The sequence below is a fragment of the Eleutherodactylus coqui genome, chromosome 1, assembly GCF_035609145.1.
Source record: "Eleutherodactylus coqui strain aEleCoq1 chromosome 1, aEleCoq1.hap1, whole genome shotgun sequence".
Classification (NCBI taxonomy): domain Eukaryota; kingdom Metazoa; phylum Chordata; class Amphibia; order Anura; family Eleutherodactylidae; genus Eleutherodactylus; species Eleutherodactylus coqui.
This window is the reverse complement of record NC_089837.1, coordinates 212,192,528-212,211,359: the sequence shown is the minus strand read 5'-3', so window position 1 is coordinate 212,211,359 and position 18,832 is coordinate 212,192,528.

Genomic DNA, 18,832 nt, shown 5'->3' with positions numbered 1-18,832 from the left:
TTTTCAGGTCTTCCTCCTCTTTTTATCCAAAATTCAAGGATAGAATGATCACTGCCTCCTAGGATCCCAGCCACGTTTACTTCCTCAACCATTCCCGCCCTGTTGGAAACAATTAGGTCTAAGATAGCAGATTCCCTTGTTTTCTCTTCTACCTTTTGGATGATAAAGTTGTCAGCAAGAGTAGATAAGAATTTGTTGGATCCATTACTTTTACCTCAGAGAGATTCCCAACAAATGTCTGGATTAAAGTTGAGGGAACATAATCTGCCGAGCTTGATGCTCGTTCGAGTATTAGCGTACTCGATGGTGCTCGTTACTTGAACGAGCATCAAGCTGTGTTTGACCCCGCCCCAGAGAGAGAGAGAGAGAGAGAGAGAAAGAGAGAGAGAGAGAGAGAGAGAGAGAGAGAGAAGAGAGAGAGAGAGAGAGAGAGAGAGAGAGAGAGAGAGAGAGAGAAAAACGAACCTATGAAAAAAAAAAAAAAAGCTCAGGACCCGGCGTCCCACATACAAGAATGCTTGAGTCTCCCATTGTAGTCAATGGGGTTCGTTACTCGAGTAGAGCTCTCAAATTTTACCGAAAGCTCAACTCGAATAACGCAGACTCGAGCATTTGGGTGCTCGCTCATCTCTAGTCTGAATAGTTAAAATCTCCCATTATTACTATGTCATGCTTTTTTGAGAGCTTGTCTGTCTAATGTAGAAAGAGTTCATTAATATCTTTTGCTTGTCTAGGCGGCCTATAGTAAATGCCTGCAATAGTGTCCCTTCTGTTGTTCTCATTATATTCTTACCCAAACAGTTTCTACAGAACTACCATGCTCTGAAACCTGAATCTCGGTGGAGATTAATGTTTTCCTAACATATAATGCAACACCTCCTTCCCTTTTTTAGGTCTGTTTCTTATAAATAAGTTGTATCCTTCAAGCTTTGTATTCCAATCATGTGTATCATTCCACCAAATTTCCGTGATGCCTATGACACAATATTTTTCTTTTGGTGTTACGAGCTCCAATTCTCCTTGTTTGTTTCCCATGCTCTGTGCATTTGTGTAAAAACATTTTAGTTTTTGATCGGTGTCGCTTACTTCTCTACTTTCCCTCAGAATTTTTGTCTTTGTTCTTTCTTTCCACTTCTAACAGCATGGTTATCAAATGAATTAATTAGCTGTATATTTTTACCTGGTCTTTCATTTCCCTTCCCATATTGTTCTAGTTTAAAGTTCTCCTAATAATAATCTTTATTAATAATAATCTTTATTTATATAGCGCTAACATATTCCGCAGCGCTTACAATATAGGGAAAATAAAACAAGACAACGGTTACATAAAGTACTCAATTGATGGAAACAGTAGAGGTGAGGGTCCTGCTCCAAAGAGCTTACATACTATAGATAATGGGATGATACAGAAGGTAAAGAGGCTGGAGATGTGCACGGTATGGTGAGGTGGAGAGTGAGGGATGCTATACACACAGACAATGGTCAGGCCATATAGTGGCAGAATTGGTATGACTGCAGGTGCCGGTTGATTATGGCTAGCATACCATATCCGCTAAACCAAACTCCTCTGTACTCTGCCTGATAACATGCTTCCTGTCTAATAAACTGAAGAGGTGCGTTTTTAGAGCATGCCTGAAGTTTAGTGTGTCAGTGATTGCCTGGATATTTTTTTGGTAGCGCGTTCCAGAGGGCAGGTGCTGCTCTTGAGAAGTCTTGGAGGCGGGAATAAGAAGTTTGAATTAAAGGGGCAATCAGTCTGATTTCATTAGCAGAGTGGAGGGCACGGGCTGGGTGGTGAATTGAGATGAGGTAGGCAATGCAGGGCGGGGTGGGGCTGTGGAGCGCTTTGTGGATGAGGGTAGTGAGTTTAAATTGTATTCTGTATTTGATGGGCAGCCAGTGTAGTGACTGGCACAGGGCAGAGGCATCTGAGTAGTGGCTGGACAGGAAGATGAGCCTGGCTGCCGCATTCAGGATGGATTGGAGGGGGTAGAGTCTGGACTAGGGGAGGCCTATCAGCAGCGTGTTGCAATAATCGAGCTGAGAGCAGATGAGGGCAACAGTGAGCGTTTTTAGCGTGTCCACCATGAGAAAAGGGCGTATTCTAGCGATGTTCTTGAGGTGCAGCTGACATGTTCGAGCAAGTGATTGGATGTAGGGGGTGAAGCAGCGATCGGAGTCAAATATGACCCCAAGGCATCGGGCATGCTGTCTAATAAAATAATATACAAAACAGAAAATGACTCACCGCTAAAGATGAGCGAACACCAAAATGTTCGGGTTCGCGTTATTCGAAACGAACTTCCCGCGATGTTCGGGTGTTCGTTTCGAATAACGAACCCCATTGAAGTCAATGGGCGACCGGAACATTTTTGTATTTCGCCGATGCTCGCTAAGGTTTTCATGTGTGAAAATCTTGGCAATTCAAGAAAATGATGGGAACGACACAGCAAGTTCTCCTCTGCCACAGCTGTAACAGCTGTGGCAGAGAAGAACGATGTTAGCCCATTGAATTCAATGGAGCCGTCAATACAGCCGACTCCACTGAATGCAATGGGCTGCCGGCGATCGCGGGATGAATTGTCGGAAAGGGGTTAAATATATAAGCCCTTTCCTGCAATTCATCCAGAAATGTGTAAAAATAAAAAAAATATATATACTCACCTGGTGCCGGCAGAAGGAGTTCAGCGCGGCAGGCTGCAGTTCTCCTGAACTGCTCTGAACAGCTGTGAGTAGTATTCAGCAGCCGGGGATTTTAAATCCCCGCCTGCTGAATAAGATGCCTCTGATTGGTCACAGCCTGACCTGAGCCAATCAGAGGCAGCCCTCACTCACCCATTCATGAATTCATGAATGGGTGTGAGTGAGGGCTGGCCTCTGATTGGTCAGGCTGTGACCATTCAGAGGCATCTTATTCAGCAGGCGGGGATTTTAAATCCCCGGCTGCTGAATACTACTCACAGCTGTTCAGAGCAGTTCAGGAGAACTGCAGCCTGCTGCGCTGAACTCCGTCTGCCGGCACCAGGTGAGTATATATATATATTTTATTTTTACACATTTCTGGATGAATTGCAGGAAAGGGCTTATATATTTAACCCCTTTCCGACAATTCATCCCGCGATCGCCGGCAGCCCATTGCATTCAGTGGAGTCGGCTGTATTGCCGGTTCCATTGAATTCAATGGGCAAACATCGTTCTTCTCTGTCACAGCTGTTACAGCTGTGGCAGAGAAGAAGGATTTGTCTTCTATACGTTCTCAATGGGGTTGGCGCTGCTGCCGCCGGCCCCATTGAGCGCATATAGAAAAGATTTCTCAGGGAAGAAAGTTAAAGTAACCCGAACATCCGAACATCGTGTGGTGTTCGTTACGAATAACGAACATCCCGAACACCCTAATATTCGCCCGAGCATCAAGCTCGGACGAGTACGTTCGCTCATCTCTACTCACCGCCAATGCCAACATACACCATTGCCAAATCTGCCTTGGAATCTGAGATTATGCAGATTATATATCAGAACGTTCAAAACAAATCCATTCCTGGACTTTATTTTAACGTAAATATAATAATTTTAAAAATAAATAACTTTATTTAAAATAAATATCTCTGTTTTGCTTTTTGTACACATTACCCCAAATAAAATTAAAAAAAATAAAACTTCAGTCAAAAAAGAGCGAGCACCAAAATGCTCGGGTGCTCGTTACTCGAGACGAACTTTTCGCGATGCTTGAGTGTTCATTTCGAGTAACGAACCCCATTGAAGTCAATGGGCGACCCGAGCATTTTTGTATATCGCCGATGCTCGCTAAGGTTTTCATTTGTGAAAATCTGGGCAATTCAAGAAAGTGATGGGAATGACACAGAAACGGATAGGGCAGGCGCGGGGGCTACATGTTGGGCTGCATCTCAAGTTCCCAGGTCCCACTATTAAGCCACAATAGCGGCAAGAGTGCCCCCCCTCCCAACAATTTTTACTTCTGAAAAACCCTCATTAGCAAGGCATACCTTAGCTAAGCACCAGACTACCTCCAACAAAGCACAATCACTGCCTGCATGACACTTCGCTGCCACTTCTCCTGGGTAACATGCTGCCCAACCCCCCCCCCCCGCATGACCAAGTGTCCACAGCGCACACCAAAGTGTCCCTGCGCAGCCTTCAGCTGCACTCCTGCCACACGCTGGTCTCATAGCCACACCACCCTCATGTCTATTTATAAGTGCGTCTGCCATGAGGAGGAACCGCAGGCACACACTGCAGAGGGTTGGCACGGCCAGGCAGCGACCCTCTTTAAAAGGGGCGGGGCGATAGCCCACAATGCTGTACAGAAGCAATGAGAACTCCAATCCTGTGCCACCTCCATCAGGAGCTGCACACGTGGGCATAGCAATGGGAAACCCATGTGCCACACACTATTCATTCTGTCAAGGTGTCTGTATGCCCCAGTCAGACCGGGGTTTTTAATAAATAGTCACAGGCAGGTACAACTCCGCAATGGGAATTCTGTGTGCACCCACAGCATGGGTGGCTCCCTGGAACCCACCGGCGGTACATAAATATATCCCATTGCATTGCCCAACACAGCTGAGGTAACGTCAGATTAAATGCAGGTGGGCTTCGGCCCACACTGCATGCCCCAGTCAGACTGGGGTTCCTTAGAAGTGGACACATGCAGTTACAACTCCGTGTGGACCGACAGCATGGGTGGGTCCCAGGAAGCCACCGGCGGTACATAAATATATCCCATTGCAGTGCCCATCACAGCTGAGGTAACGGCCGATTAAATGCAGGTGGTCTTCGGCCCACACTGCATGCCCCAGTCTGACCGGGGTTTTTAAAGGGGTTGTCTCGCGGCGAAAGTGAAAAAAAATTTTTTTCACTTACCCCCGCATTCTGCCCTGTTAAAAAGAAAGCATAGGTTAGCTTTTAAAAAGCACATTGCACTTACCTGCATCAGCGTTCTGCAGCTTCTTCTATTCTTCTTTTAAAGATGGCGCCGCTGGTCTTCTCCCACGGTGCACTGCGGGTCTTCTCCCATGGTGCACCGTGGATTTTCTTCTCCTTCCTTGCGTTCCATTGCCAATTCCAGCCTCCTGATTGGCTGGAATGGGCACACGTGACGGGGCGGAGCTACGATGACGACGCGGTGAGCAGCTCTCCGGCACGAGCGGCCCCATTCACCAAGCAGAAGACCGCACAACGCAAGCGCGTCTAAAAAAGCAAGAAGTCAGCAAAATTAGACAGAGCCATGGAGACGTGGACGCTAGCAACGGAGCAGGTAAGTGAATAACTTCTGTATGGCTCATATTTAATGCACGATGTATATTACAAAGTGCATTAATATGGCCATACAGAAGTGTATAACCCCACTTGCTTTCGCGAGACAACCCCTTTAATACATAGACACTGGCAGGTACAACTCCCTAATGTGAAGTCCCTGTGGACCCATGGCATGGGTGGCTCCCTGGAACCCACCGGCGGTACATAAATATATCCCATTGCATTGCCCATCACAGCTGAGGTAACGTCAGGTTTAATGCAGGTGGGCTTCGGCCCACACTGCATGCCCCAGTCAGACTGGGGTTCTTTATAAGTAGACACATGCAGTTACAACTCCGTGCGGACAGACAGCATGGGTGGGTCCCAGGAAGGCACCGGCTGTACATAAATATATCCCATTGCATTGCCCATCAGAGCTGGGGTAACGTCTGATTAAATGCAGGTGGTCTTCGGCGGGGTTTTTAATACAGTCTGAGCGGGGTTTTTAATACATAGACACTGGCAGGTACAAATCCCTAATGTGAAGTCCCTGTGGACCCACAGCATGGGTGGCTCCCTGGAACCCACCGGCGGTACATAAATAAATCGCACTGCAGTGCCCAGCACAGCTGAGGTAACGTCAGGTTTAATGCAGGTGGGCTTCGACCCACACTGCATGCCCCAGTCAGACTGGGGTTTTTTATAAGTAGACACAGGCAGGTACAACTCCCTATTGTAAAGTCCGTGTGGACCGACAGCATGGGTGGGTCCCAGGAAGCCACTGGCGGTACATAAACATATCCCATTGCAGTGCCCTGAACAGGAAAGCTAACGGCAGATTAAATGCAGGTGGGCTTCGGCGGTACATTAATGTATCCCATTGCAGTGCCCTGCTCAGCAGAGCTAACGTCACATACAATACAGGTGTGCTTCGGCCCACAGTGCATGCCCCAGTCAGAGTGGTAATATGTACCTTAACAGTAACCGCGTTGGTGGGAATGTGGTGGCGACTGCGGACCTAGTAGCGCGGTTTTATTTAATTGGTTTTCGGAATGTGGCCAGGATTAAGTGGGCCGTGGCGGGGGGATGGTGGGGGAGCTCTCTTGTTGTGTCGGTAAAGGTGAAATTCTTGGACTGCCACCAGACGGACCAATGCAAAGGTATTTGCCAAGAATGTTTTCATTGTTGGAGGAGGGGGATGTTTTTGAGGCACTACGTGTCCTTTCCACGTGTCCGTGGTTATATGCACCTTAACAGTAACCGCGTTGGTGGGAAATTGCCTCGCCACCATCATGTCCTTGGGAAACCTCCGTTTCCACACCCCAGTGACATAGCATTAGCAGCGGTATAGGTAGTGCCCAGAATTAGTAACATTTCAGCGGTAGCATTAGGGACAGGCCCCAGTAACATATCACTAGCAGCAGTATAGGGGGAGCACAGTATTAGTTCCATTTCAGTAGTAGTAGCAGTCTAGACAGGCCCCAGTAACATATCACTAGCAGCAGTATAGGGGGAGCACAGTATTAGTTCCATTTCAGTAGTAGTAGCAGTCAAGACAGGCCACAGTAACATATCACTAGCAGCAGTATAGGGGGAGCACAGTATTAGTTCCATTTCAGCAGTAGTGTCAGTCAAGACAGGCCACAGTAACATTCCCGTTGCAGCAGTTTAGAGAGATAACAGTCTCTTTCACATTTCAGTAGTTGCAGTATAGACAAGGCCCCGGTTACATTTATGTAGCAAAAGTGTAGGCCAACCCCACACACCTTGCTGTACCATGAGTGCAGGCGAAGTCTATAAAAATTACTAGGATTACACTGTAGGCGAGGGCCAAAAAAAATTGGTGTACCAACAGTACTAATGTACCTCAGAAAAATTGCCCATGCCCAACCAAGAGGGCAGGTGAAACCCATTAATCGCTTTGGTTAATGTGGCTTAATTGGTAACTAGGCCTGGAGGCAGCCCAGTTAAAATAAAAATTGGTTCAGGTGCAAGTTTCAACGCTTTAATGAGAATTGAAACGTATAAACATTGTTTACTAAAGTCATATGACTGAGCCTTGCGGGCCTAAGAAAAATTGCCCGTTCGGTGTGATTACGTGAGGTTTCAGGAGGAGGAGCAGGAGGATGAGGATGAATATAATACACAGATTGATGAAGCTAAAAGGTCCCCGTTTTTGATGGTGATAGAGAACGATGCTTCCATCCGCGGGTGCAGCCTACGTATTGTTTAGGTACCGCTGCTGTCCGCTGGTGGAGAAGAGAAGTCTGGGGAAATCCAGGTTTTGTTCATCTTTATGAGTGTAAGCCTGTCGGCACTGTCAGTTGACAGGCGGGTACGCTTATCCATGATGATTTCCCCAGCCGCACTAAACACCCTCTCTGAGAAGACGCTAGCCGCAGGACAAGCAAGCACCTCCAGGGCATACAGCGCGAGTTCAGGCCACGTGTCCAGCTTCGACACCCAGTAGTTGTAGGGGGCAGAGGCGTCACGGAGGACGGTCGTGCGATCGGCTACGTACTCCCTCACCATCCTTTTACAGTGCTCCCGCCGACTCAGCCTTGACTGGGGAGCGGTGACACAGTCTTGCTGGGGAGCCATAAAGCTGTCAAAGGCCTTGGAGAGTGTTCCCCTGCCTGCGCTGTACATGCTGCCTGATCTCCGCACCTCCCCTGCTACCTGGCCCTCGGAACTGCGCCTTCTGCCACTAGCGCTGTCGGATGGGAATTTTACCATCAGTTTGTCCGCCAGGTTCCTGTGGTATAGCATCACTCTCGAACCCCTTTCCTCTTCGGGTATGAGAGTGGAAAGGTTCTCCTTATACCGTGGGTCGAGCAGTGTGTACACCCAGTAATCCGTAGTGGCCAGAATGCGTGTAACGCGAGGGTCACGAGAAAGGCATCCTAACATGAAGTCCGCCATGTGTGCCAGGGTACCTGTACGCAACACATGGCTGTCCTCACTAGGAAGATTACTTTCAGGATCCTCCTCCTCCTCCTCCGGCCATACACGCTGAAAGGATGACAGGCAAGCAGCATGGGTACCCTCAGCAGTGGGCCAAGCTGTCTCTTCCCCCTCCTCCTCATGCTCCTCCCCCTCCTCCTCCTCCTCAACGCGCTGAGATATAGACATGAGGGTGCTCTGACTATCCAGCGACATACTGTCTTCCCCTGCCTCCATTTCCGAGCGCAAAGCGTCTGCCTTTATGCTTTGCAGGTAACTTCTCAAGAGGCATAGCAGAGGAATGGTGACGCTAATGATTGCAGCATCGCCGCTCACCATCTGAGTAGACTCCTCAAAGTTTCCAAGGACCTGGCAGATGTCTGCCAACCAGGCCCACTCTTCTGTAAAGAATTGAGGAGGCTGACTCCCACTACGCCGCCCATGTTGGAGTTGGTATTCCACTATAGCTCTACGCTGCTCATAGAGCCTGGCCAACATGTGGAGCGTAGAGTTCCACCATGTGAGCACGTCGCACAGCAGTCGGTGCACTGGCAGATGAAACCGATGTTGCAGGGTCCGCAGGGTGGCAGCGTCCGTCTTGGACTTGCGGAAATGTGCGCTGAGCCGTCGCACCTTTCCGAGCAGGTCTGACAAGCGTGGGTAGCTTTTCAGAAAGCGCTGAACCACCAAATTAAAGACGTGGGCCAGGCATGGCACGTGTGTGAGGCTGCAGAGCCGCCACCAGGTTACGGCCGTTGTCACACACGACCATGCCCGGTTGGAGGCTCAGCGGCGCAAGCCAGCGGTCGGTCTGCTCTGTCAGACCCTGCAGCAGTTCGTGGGCCATGTGCCTCTTCTCTCCTAAGCTGAGTAGTTTCAGCACGGCCTGCTGGCGCTTGCCCACCGCTGTGCTGCCACCGCACGCGACACCGACTGGTGGCGACGTGCTGCTGCTGACACATCTTAATTGCGGGACAGAGGTTGCGTAGGAGGAGGAGGAGGAGGGTGGTTTAGTGGAGGAAGAATACACCGCCGCAGATACCAGCACCGAGCTGGGGCCCGCAATTCTGGGGGTGGGTAGGACGTGAGCGGTCCCAGGCTCTGACTCAGTCCCAGCCTCTGCTAAATTCACCCAATGTGCCGTCAGGGAGATATAGTGGCCCTGCCTGCCTGTGCTTGTCCACGTGTCCGTTGTTAAGTGGACCTTGGCAGTAACCGCGTTGGTGAGGGCGCGTACAATGTTGTGGGAGACGTGGTCGTGCAGGGCTGGGACGGCACATCGGGAAACGTAGTGGCGACTGGGAACCGAGTAGAGCGGGGCCGCCGCCGCCATCATGTTTTTGAAAACCTCCGTTTCCACAAGCCTATACAGCAGCATCTCCAGGCTGATCAATTTGGCTATGTGCACGTTTAATGCTTGAGCGTGCGGGTGCGTGGCGGCGTACTTGCACTTGCGCTTAGTCAGTTGCGCTAGCGACGGCTGGATGCTGCGCTGAGAGACATTGCTGGATGGGGCCGAGGACAGCGGAGGTGAGGGTGTGGGTGCAGGCCGGGAGACGGTAGTGTCTGTGTCTTGAGAGGGGGGTTGGATCTCAGTGGCAGGTTGGGGCACAGGGGGAGAGGCAGTGGTGCAAACCGGAGGCGGTGAACGGCCTTCGTCCCACCTTGTGGGGTGCTTGGCCATCATATGTCTGTGCATGCTGGTGGTGGTGAGGCCGGTGGTGGTGGCTCCACGGCTGATCTTGGCGCGACAAACCTTGCACACCACAGTTCGTCGGTCGTCTGCACTCTCAGTGAAAAACTGCCACACCTTTGAGCACCTCGGCCTCTGCAGGGTGGCATGGCGCGTGGGGGCGCTTTGGGAAACAGTTGGTGGATTATTCGGTCTGGCCCTGCCTCTACCCCTGGCCACCGCACTGCCTCTTCCAACCTGGCCTGCTGCTGCACTTGCTTCCCCCTCTGAAGACCTGTCCTCAGTAGGCTTAGCAAACCAGGTGGGGTCAGTCACCTCATCGTCCAGCTGCTCTTCCTCCGAATCCTCTGTGCGCTCCTCCCTCGGACTTACTGCCCTTACTACTACCTCACTGATAGACAACTGTGTCTCATCGTCTTCGTCCGCCTCACCCACTGAAAGCTCTTGAGACAGTTGCCGGAAGTTCCCAGCCTCATCCCCTGGAACCCGGGAACTTTCCAAAGGTTGGGCATCGGTCACGACAAACTCCTCCGGTGGGAGAGGAACCATTGCTGCCCATTCTGGGCAGGGGCCCGAGAACAGTTCCTGGGAGTCTGCCTGCTCCTCAGAATGTGGCATTGTAATGGAGTGACAAGGCTGGGAGGAAGAGCAGCAGCCAGAGGATTCAGAGTTGCAGCAGTGGACGGCGTAGAGGTCTGTGTGGTCGATAGATTGCTGGATGCACTTTCTGCCATCCACGACAGGACCTGCTCACACTGCTCATTTTCTAATAAAGGTCTACCGCGTGGACCCATTAATTGTGAGATGAATCTGGGGACCCCTGAAATCTGCCTCTCTCCTAATCCCGCAGCAGTCGGCTGCGATACACCTGGATCAGGAGCTCGGCCTGTGCCCACACCCTGACTTGGGCCTCCGCGTCCTCGCCCGCGTCCATGTCCTCTAGGCCTACCCCTACCCCTCAGCATGGTGTATTACGAGTAGAGCAGAAACAGAACGCTGTAATTAAATGTGCCGCTTATTGGCCTGTGGTTGGAGGCTGACTTCACTAACGGAATGCACAGCAGAGCCAGGAAGAGAGACGTAGGTGCGTATAACTGAGCTAGTGGAATTCACAGCGCAGAAGCAGTCAAGTGGCCAAAGGCCACTAGTAGGCCTTAAGTATTTTGCTTCTTTTTTTTTAAAATGCTGAGCTGATACAGCAGACAGATACTGTAGGCAGCGTATATTATGTATACTGTTTCCCTCTGGCGGGATGACGGCGGTGATGTAACGGAGACAGCAGAGCCAGGAAACAATTTTGCGCAAGCCTGCTGTAACGCTTAGCTGCGTATTAATTAGGACTACTACCCACAGCAGACACGCAGTACACTGAAGACGGTCACAGGCAGCCCAAATATAGTATTTTTCCCCAATTTTTTTGAAAAAGCCTGTTTATCTCTTTCCCTGTACCACTGTCCCTGCCTCACCAGTACTGGCCTTATACTCTGTACAATGACTGCAGACTGAGGACGCAATGCTCTGCATGCCTGATATACAAAAAAAAAAAAAAGTGCAACACCGCTCACAGCAGCCTCAACAGTACTGCACACGGTCAGATGTGGCCCTAAGAAGGACCGTTGGGGGTCTTGAAGCCTAATATAACTCCTAACGCTCTCCCTATAGCAGCAGCATCAGCAGCACTTTCCCTGATCTCTGTCAGAATGCATCTGTTGCGAGCCGCAGGCGGGGCAGATTTTAATACTCGGGTGTCACCTGATCTCCCCAGCCACTCACTGCAGGGGGGTGGTATAGGGCTGGAACATCACAGGAGGAAGTTGTAATGCCTTCCATGTCTTTCTATTGGCCAGAAAAGCGCGCAAATGTCTCAGAGATGAAAGTGAAAGTAACTCGAACATCGCGTGGTGCTCGCCTCGAGTAACGAGCATCTCGAACACCCTAATACTCGAACGAGTATCAAGCTCGGACGAGTACGCTCGCTTATCTCTAATAGTGAAATATAGGTCTGCATATGATGAAAAAAAATCCAAAGCAATAGTAATTTTGGCAGGCCAGGAAAAAAAGTAAGTCCATTAAACCACCACATGAGTAAAATCACCAAAAAGTGTATAGTCCTTTAGGACCAAAACATTCAGGTATTTAGGGAGTTAGGGATGCAGCCTAGTTTGGGCTTTAACCCCTTGAGTGGCACGCCCGGAAAATTTCCGGGGACGAGCTCCACTGCTCATAGTGACATAGCCCGGAAGATTTCCGGGCTATGTATTACTATGGGAGCTGCAGAGCACAATGCCACAAGCTGTGACAGTGTGCTCTGCCTGCACAGACCCACACAGAGCAGTGCAAGGGCTTTGAAAAACCAGCAGAAGATATTGCCGACATGTCGGCAACCTCCTGCTTTGTTTACAGGTTGCCATAGAGACCACCGGCTTGTCAGAAGCAAGCCGATGGTCTCTGTGACAGGGAGAGCTTGGTGCTTGGCTATCAGAGGACAGCTAGGTACCAGCTCTTACAGCAGAGATCAGAAAAAACCTCCGATCTCTGCTGTGTTAACCCTTTACATGCTGCAGTCTATGTGACTGCAGCATGTAAAGGGCTGTCACTGCAGCATGTAAAGGGCTGTCACCATCGGACCCCCGGAATGTGATCAGGGGTCCTGATGGGTCCCTGTGGAAGTCCCCTAAAGGGACAAAAAAAGAAAAAAAAATTTTAAAAAAAGAAAAAAAAAAAAGTAAAAAAATTATTTAAAAAATTAAAAAAAACACTTGTCTCCCTTTACTTTGTAAAAAATCAAAAATGCAATCACACATGTGGTATCCGTGTGCATCGTAATGACCCAGAGAAGGAAGTTAATACATTATTTAACCCCTTGATGACATGGCCCCTTTTTTTCTTTTTTCCCCATTTCTTTTTTTCCTCCCCCCTGTTTAAAAAATCACAACTTGTCCCGCAAAAAACAAGCCCTCACATGGCCATGTCAATGGAAAAATGAAAAAGTTATGGCTCTTGAGACGCAACTGCAAAACTAGTTGAAATTCAATGATTAGACCATTTTAAAAAACCTGCCCTGGTGGGCACGACAGGGTGATAGGAAACCCGCCACTCAAGGGGTTAAGGGTGCAGTATTCTATTTTTTTCATAACTGCATTTCAACAATAACAGCTTTCTTATTTTTTAATTCACATAGTCATAAGGGGCTTGTTTTTAGTGAGATCAGTTGTATTTTTTTAATGACATGATATATATATATATATATATATATATATATATATATATATATATAGTGGTTGTCGTGCCTTCGGCAGTCTTTGTTCAATAAGATTGTCTGTACTGTATAATGTATTATGGTATTGGTTTATTTCTGGCATTATTAGATGGACTTTCTGTTAGGCTCCATCTAGTGGGCATTTATATACTGAGCCTCAGTCTATTTTGTCCTCTGAGGGATGCTATATCTTTTACCCATGACCTCGGTGACATCATCAGCTCAGCCCACAGTAGCCATTTTCCGGTACATTCTCTTTATATCTGGACTGCTCTAGAGATGGTCTAGAAATCTATATTATCCCGGTTCACAGCGGCATCGTCGGTATGTCAGAACTACTACCTGAAGTCATACTCTTAACATCCTGCGTATATTATGTTTCCAGTTCCATAATTATACCACTTCTATAGTTACTAGTTTTATAGCATAGTATGTGTCCTAGTATATCTGCATCATCTCTCATGGCTGTATTACATGCTTCCTGTCTTTTCACATGTATGTATTGTATTCTCTGTACTGCTATGTTAGTGTACATTGCTAAGTGCATTGATTTCTTTGCTTTACAGTTTTACCTCTACCTTGCAATAAAGTTGAAAGCGGACATTGCTCCATTGCCATTGTGTTGCAGGGAAGGTTATCTGCTTGTCTACTTATGCTCCCCTCATAGGGAGGACAGAACAGTGGTTTTAAAAAGTCTACACACCCCTATTAAATTGTAATGTTTTTGTCATGTCCATTGAAAAACAAACTGAAATCTTTTAGGGTGAAAAAATAAAAATAACAAAACTAAAATAATGTGGTTGCATTAGGACGAAGTCAGAAGAGCGTTTTTTTTGTATGCGCCTATGTGCGCAAAAAAGTGCGTCTAATAGAACCATTGGTTTTCATGGTGTGTTCACATGTCCGTCTTTACAGGTGCAAAATACTCGCACCTGCAAAAGATAGGACATCCATGCACCGGGAAGGTCCGTGCTGCATGGAAAAATTTCCCGTGGGGAGTCCCCTCATGACTGAACACTGTGACAGCACTGTCACAGTATTCAGTGACCAGGGGACTCCCTGCAGGGATGAAGGAATCCCCTGCCACAGCCGTGACAGTTGTGACAAAGGACCGCAATGTTCTCCCATTGCTTTAAATGGGGCCAACCCTCTTATATTTGGGCATGTGTTTGTGCTCAGAATTAGCCAATCACATTTAAACTCATGCCACCTTTACCGAAAGCGATTCTGATTTACTTCATGTAAAGTTTAGCTGTTCCTCTAGGATTTTCCTGACATTTTCTAAGTTGCATTTTCAGCAAAAGCCACAAATTCCTACCTACTAAAAGTACTGACATAGTACTTACAGCAAAAACATACACAAAGGGAAACTAATAGAAAACAAGTTTTCTAATTTAGGTGCGGAAAATCTTGATGCTCTGATTTCAATCTCATCAGACACCTGTAGGATGTATTGCAGTACCATTTTCTAGATAGGTGTTAATGCTCAACATTAGTCCTTCACCTACCCAAGGCTTTACCATCTAAATAGATAAGGAATTCCTTGGAATTTGTCAACAATTTATTATAGTAGCAAAATTGGCAACAACTCTATAAAGAAGTTATCTTGTGAAGACAACCCTATTTCCAACAGAAACACTTCTCATATCACCTACAAGCAGAAGTTATTTCTGGGGGTAGTACTTGTATACATTTCCCCTTCCACAGCCAATCAGCAAAAAATACATTATAGCTGTACACACTCAAATTAATTACTGCCCATATAATTCCTCAATGTTAGAATAATAAATACTTTCCGCACTGGCTCATAGAGGGGTCTCATGGGTGACTTGTTCTGTGCTGTTTGTATTCCCAGATAATCTACCTGGACAGCGCTTAATTTTGCTTTACTGCAATTGGTTTTGGAATTAGATGTACAATAATAACATATTGTGATCCCCATACTTTTCAACTATTAGTTTATGCATACATGGAACAATGCATATTAACATCTTGTAGTTCTGCTATGTAGTGTTGTTTGCTGAAATGCAATACAACTGTGTCCAATACTTATTTTATTTAATGGTATTTGTCAATTCTTAGAGAAGCCTCTTAACATTATTTGTAAATAACTGTAACACAATGTTCCCATCACAACATGGCCATGTAAAAATTGCATTTAACCACAACTTGAAATTTGACCTCAAGATCTCCACTAGGACAATCCAGTTTATAGGGGGAGGGGGAGCTTAATCTGTAAATTATCTGTGTCTATTGTTTTAAAGCTCTATTCATAATGCAGTACTTATAAAAAAAAAGCTTACATTTCCTGGTAAACATCACCCATGTAAAGAAAATTAAAAAATAGAAACATTCTCAGGACCTTGAACATTATGTAAAGGCAAATCACAGTGATGAAGCCTAAGGGAAATTGATGCATATGTGACACAAATACCAAGTCAGCCATTGAGATGAAGAAATATTCATGTTGGGTTCAGGCAATGATTATGTTTAACTCTAGACTTTTTTATGTGCCTTACAAAACAAATCAGAGCATAACAGATAATGGTATAAGCATTAGCATTAACTGTATAAGTGTAATGAAAAATACATGTTGCACATCAATTAGCATGTTTTTTAAATTGCATATATTTATAATTTTTATACATACAACATGCAATAAAAGATTGACAGACATTGAATATGTATAGTAATTAAAAACAAAGAAAAATAGAACAAATCATTCACAAAAAAGAATGGATGTTTGAGTAAAATAGTATCACTGTTGAACACTGTTTGCCATTTATACAGTATATAGATAAAATCTACATAAAAGTTTAGCAGCTTTCTAAACGATGTATTACATTAGTTAGCATGGTCTAATCCTAGATTATAGCCCTAATCCTAATTTATAGCATGTATTATAATCTATAACTGCATTGATAATGATTAGGTTATTTTCTATAATCTATATGTTACCATGTGGCGGCTGCTGGGGGCACGGTATGCGCGCTGGCAGCGCCGGGCGTCGACATGCGTGTGTGCGCCTGTGAGTGCAGCTCTATGCACGAGCCCTGGTTATGGGATTCTGCTGTGAGGTAGTCGCCTCCCTCTCTCCACCCCTGGGCGGAGGCTTCTGTTTATAATGCTGGCAGTGAGGTTCATTCACTGCCAGTTATTGGTTTCTTTTCAGTGTGCTAGCATCCTGCCTCTGTCTGTTGATTTGTTTTTTCGGGAACTAGGAGGTATTTTCGATGAGCTGGTCCGGGCGGGGTTAGCAGTGTCTCACCTCATGGCTTTGCATCAGGGGCAACAGTGTGCTGAAGACTATTGCTCTAAGTTTAGACAGTAAGCCGGTGAAATCTCCTGGAACGATGGTGCCCTCAAAGATGTGTTTTTGTTGGGTCTTTCTGAGGCTGTCAAGGATCTAATTATTTCCCATCCCGCTCCCGCAACACTTAATAAGGCGATGGAATTAGCAGCAAACTCCAATAGATATAGGTCAATCAGCAGCACAAAAATAACACTATAAAAGCGTGGGGGAAGATTTATACTCGCCATGCACGCCAACCGGATCCTGGACACACAAGCATCCCAAAGTAATAGAAGGTGAATAGTTTTTTCAGACAGCAGCACCGGCATCCAGGGAATGATTGAAGAGTAGATAGATTACTTAATATTCATCATTTATTCACAAAAAAGTGCCCAGCATGAACAATAGCATAGCGACAAAGACAGCAGTTCAGCTGTCGAAACGTCGCTATGCTATTGTTCATGGTGGGCACTTTTTTGTCTATGGTCACCTGCGGCCCTAGAGGCTTTTAGTCATCTAAAAAGAGCATTTACTACTGCCCCGGTGCTAGTACAGCTGGATGCGTGACAACCCTTTTTAATTGAGGTAGATGCGTCTGAGGTGGGGGCATGAGCTGTATTGTCTCAGGAAGTCAGTGGGAGATCTGGGTATAGTCCATGTGCGTTCTTTTCATGGAAGTTTAGTTCAGCAGAACGCAACTACGACATGGGTAACCATGAGTTACTGACGATCAAATGGGCTTTAGAAGAGTGGTGGCATCATCTTGAGGGGGCTAGACACCCCATTACTGTGTATACCTATCACAAGAATTTGGTCTATCTCGCCAATTCTAAAAGACTCACAGCTCGTCAAGCCAGGTGGGCATTGTTTTTCACCAGATTTAATTTGATCATGACATATATCCCAGGAGAGAAGAACGTGAATGCGGATGCCCTGTCATGGAGTTTCAGGGCACCGGAAAGTGAGACTATGACTCCCGAGAATATCTTGGCACCTGGGGTGGGGGTGACAGCTGTAGAATCTAACTTCGTCCTTCAACTACAGAACTCTCAGCAGGATGCTCCTTCGGGGATGCTGGAGGGCAGATGGCTTGTGCCAGAGACCTCATGTCTCTGAGTCATTGAAGAATCTCATTTGTCGGTTTTTGCAGGCCATCCGGGGTTTCAGGGGACCCTGGATCTTTTTTCTAGACACTTCTGGTGGCCAGGCATATCTCAAAAATCAAATCAAATCATGGTATTTGTATAGCATCAGGAGATCCCCGACTTTGTTAAGGGATGCTCTGTCTGTGCACGCAATAAAAGTCAGTGGCGTCCTCCAGAAGGTCCTCTGAGACCATTACCGCTACCTTCTCGTCTGTAATCGCAGTTATCGGTAGATTTTATCACCGATCTACCGGAATCCCAGAAGTTCACCACTATTTTAGTGGTTGTCGACCGGTTCTCAAGGTTCGCACATTTTGTGGCGTTAAAGAAGCTACCTTCGGCAATAGAATTTGCCAAGATTTTTGTAAAATAAATCATTCGTCTACATGGGGTTCCCGAGAACATTGTATCTGATTGCAGGGTTCAGTTTGTGGCGCAGTTTTGACGAGCCTTCTGCAGAAACCTGGGAACGTCGCTTTCCTTCTCGTCAGCATTCCACCCGCAAACCAATGGTCAGACTAAGCGGAAGAACCAAGATTTAGTGCAATATTTATGGTTGTTTGCTAGTGAAAAGGCTCATCAGGGGGCAGAGTTCCTGCCATTGGCAGAGTTGCGCTAAACAACCGCACTTGTTCTTCCACTGGGGTATCTCCATTCTTTCGTGTATACGATCAGCATCCTCACTTCCTTACAACGATCCCTACTCCAGCTGTCTGTCCTGCAGATGACGTTGCCACAGATACGCTGCAGGGAGTATGGAAAGAGGTACAGAAACACTTGGAAGCAACGGGGGCTCGTATGCAGTTGAGTAGTGGGAGGAGTCTGTCAGTATCTGAACCTTACAGGGTGGGACATAAGGTATACCTGTCTTCTAAAAATCTCAAATTAAGGGTCCCGTCCTTGAAGCTGGCGCCGCGTTACATGGGGCCCTCTGTCATCACACGTGTAGTGAACCCTCTCGCCTATGAACTGGGTTTGCCAGCTACATGGAAGATTCACAGGGTTTTCCAGAAGTGTTTATTGAAACCATTTTGTCCCATTTTGTCACCATTGTGATTTGCAATTTTTTGTAGCTCATGTTTCCCTATTGAGCCTTCCTTCTGTTGCATTGTATTACACGAAAATGCAATTTTTGTGCATTACAATGCAACTTTTACCGTATGAAATCCTACTGTAAAAACCCTAGCTGTAGTAAAAAAAAAATAAAAAAAAATAATAGATCACCTAAGAAGTGCTGTTATCTC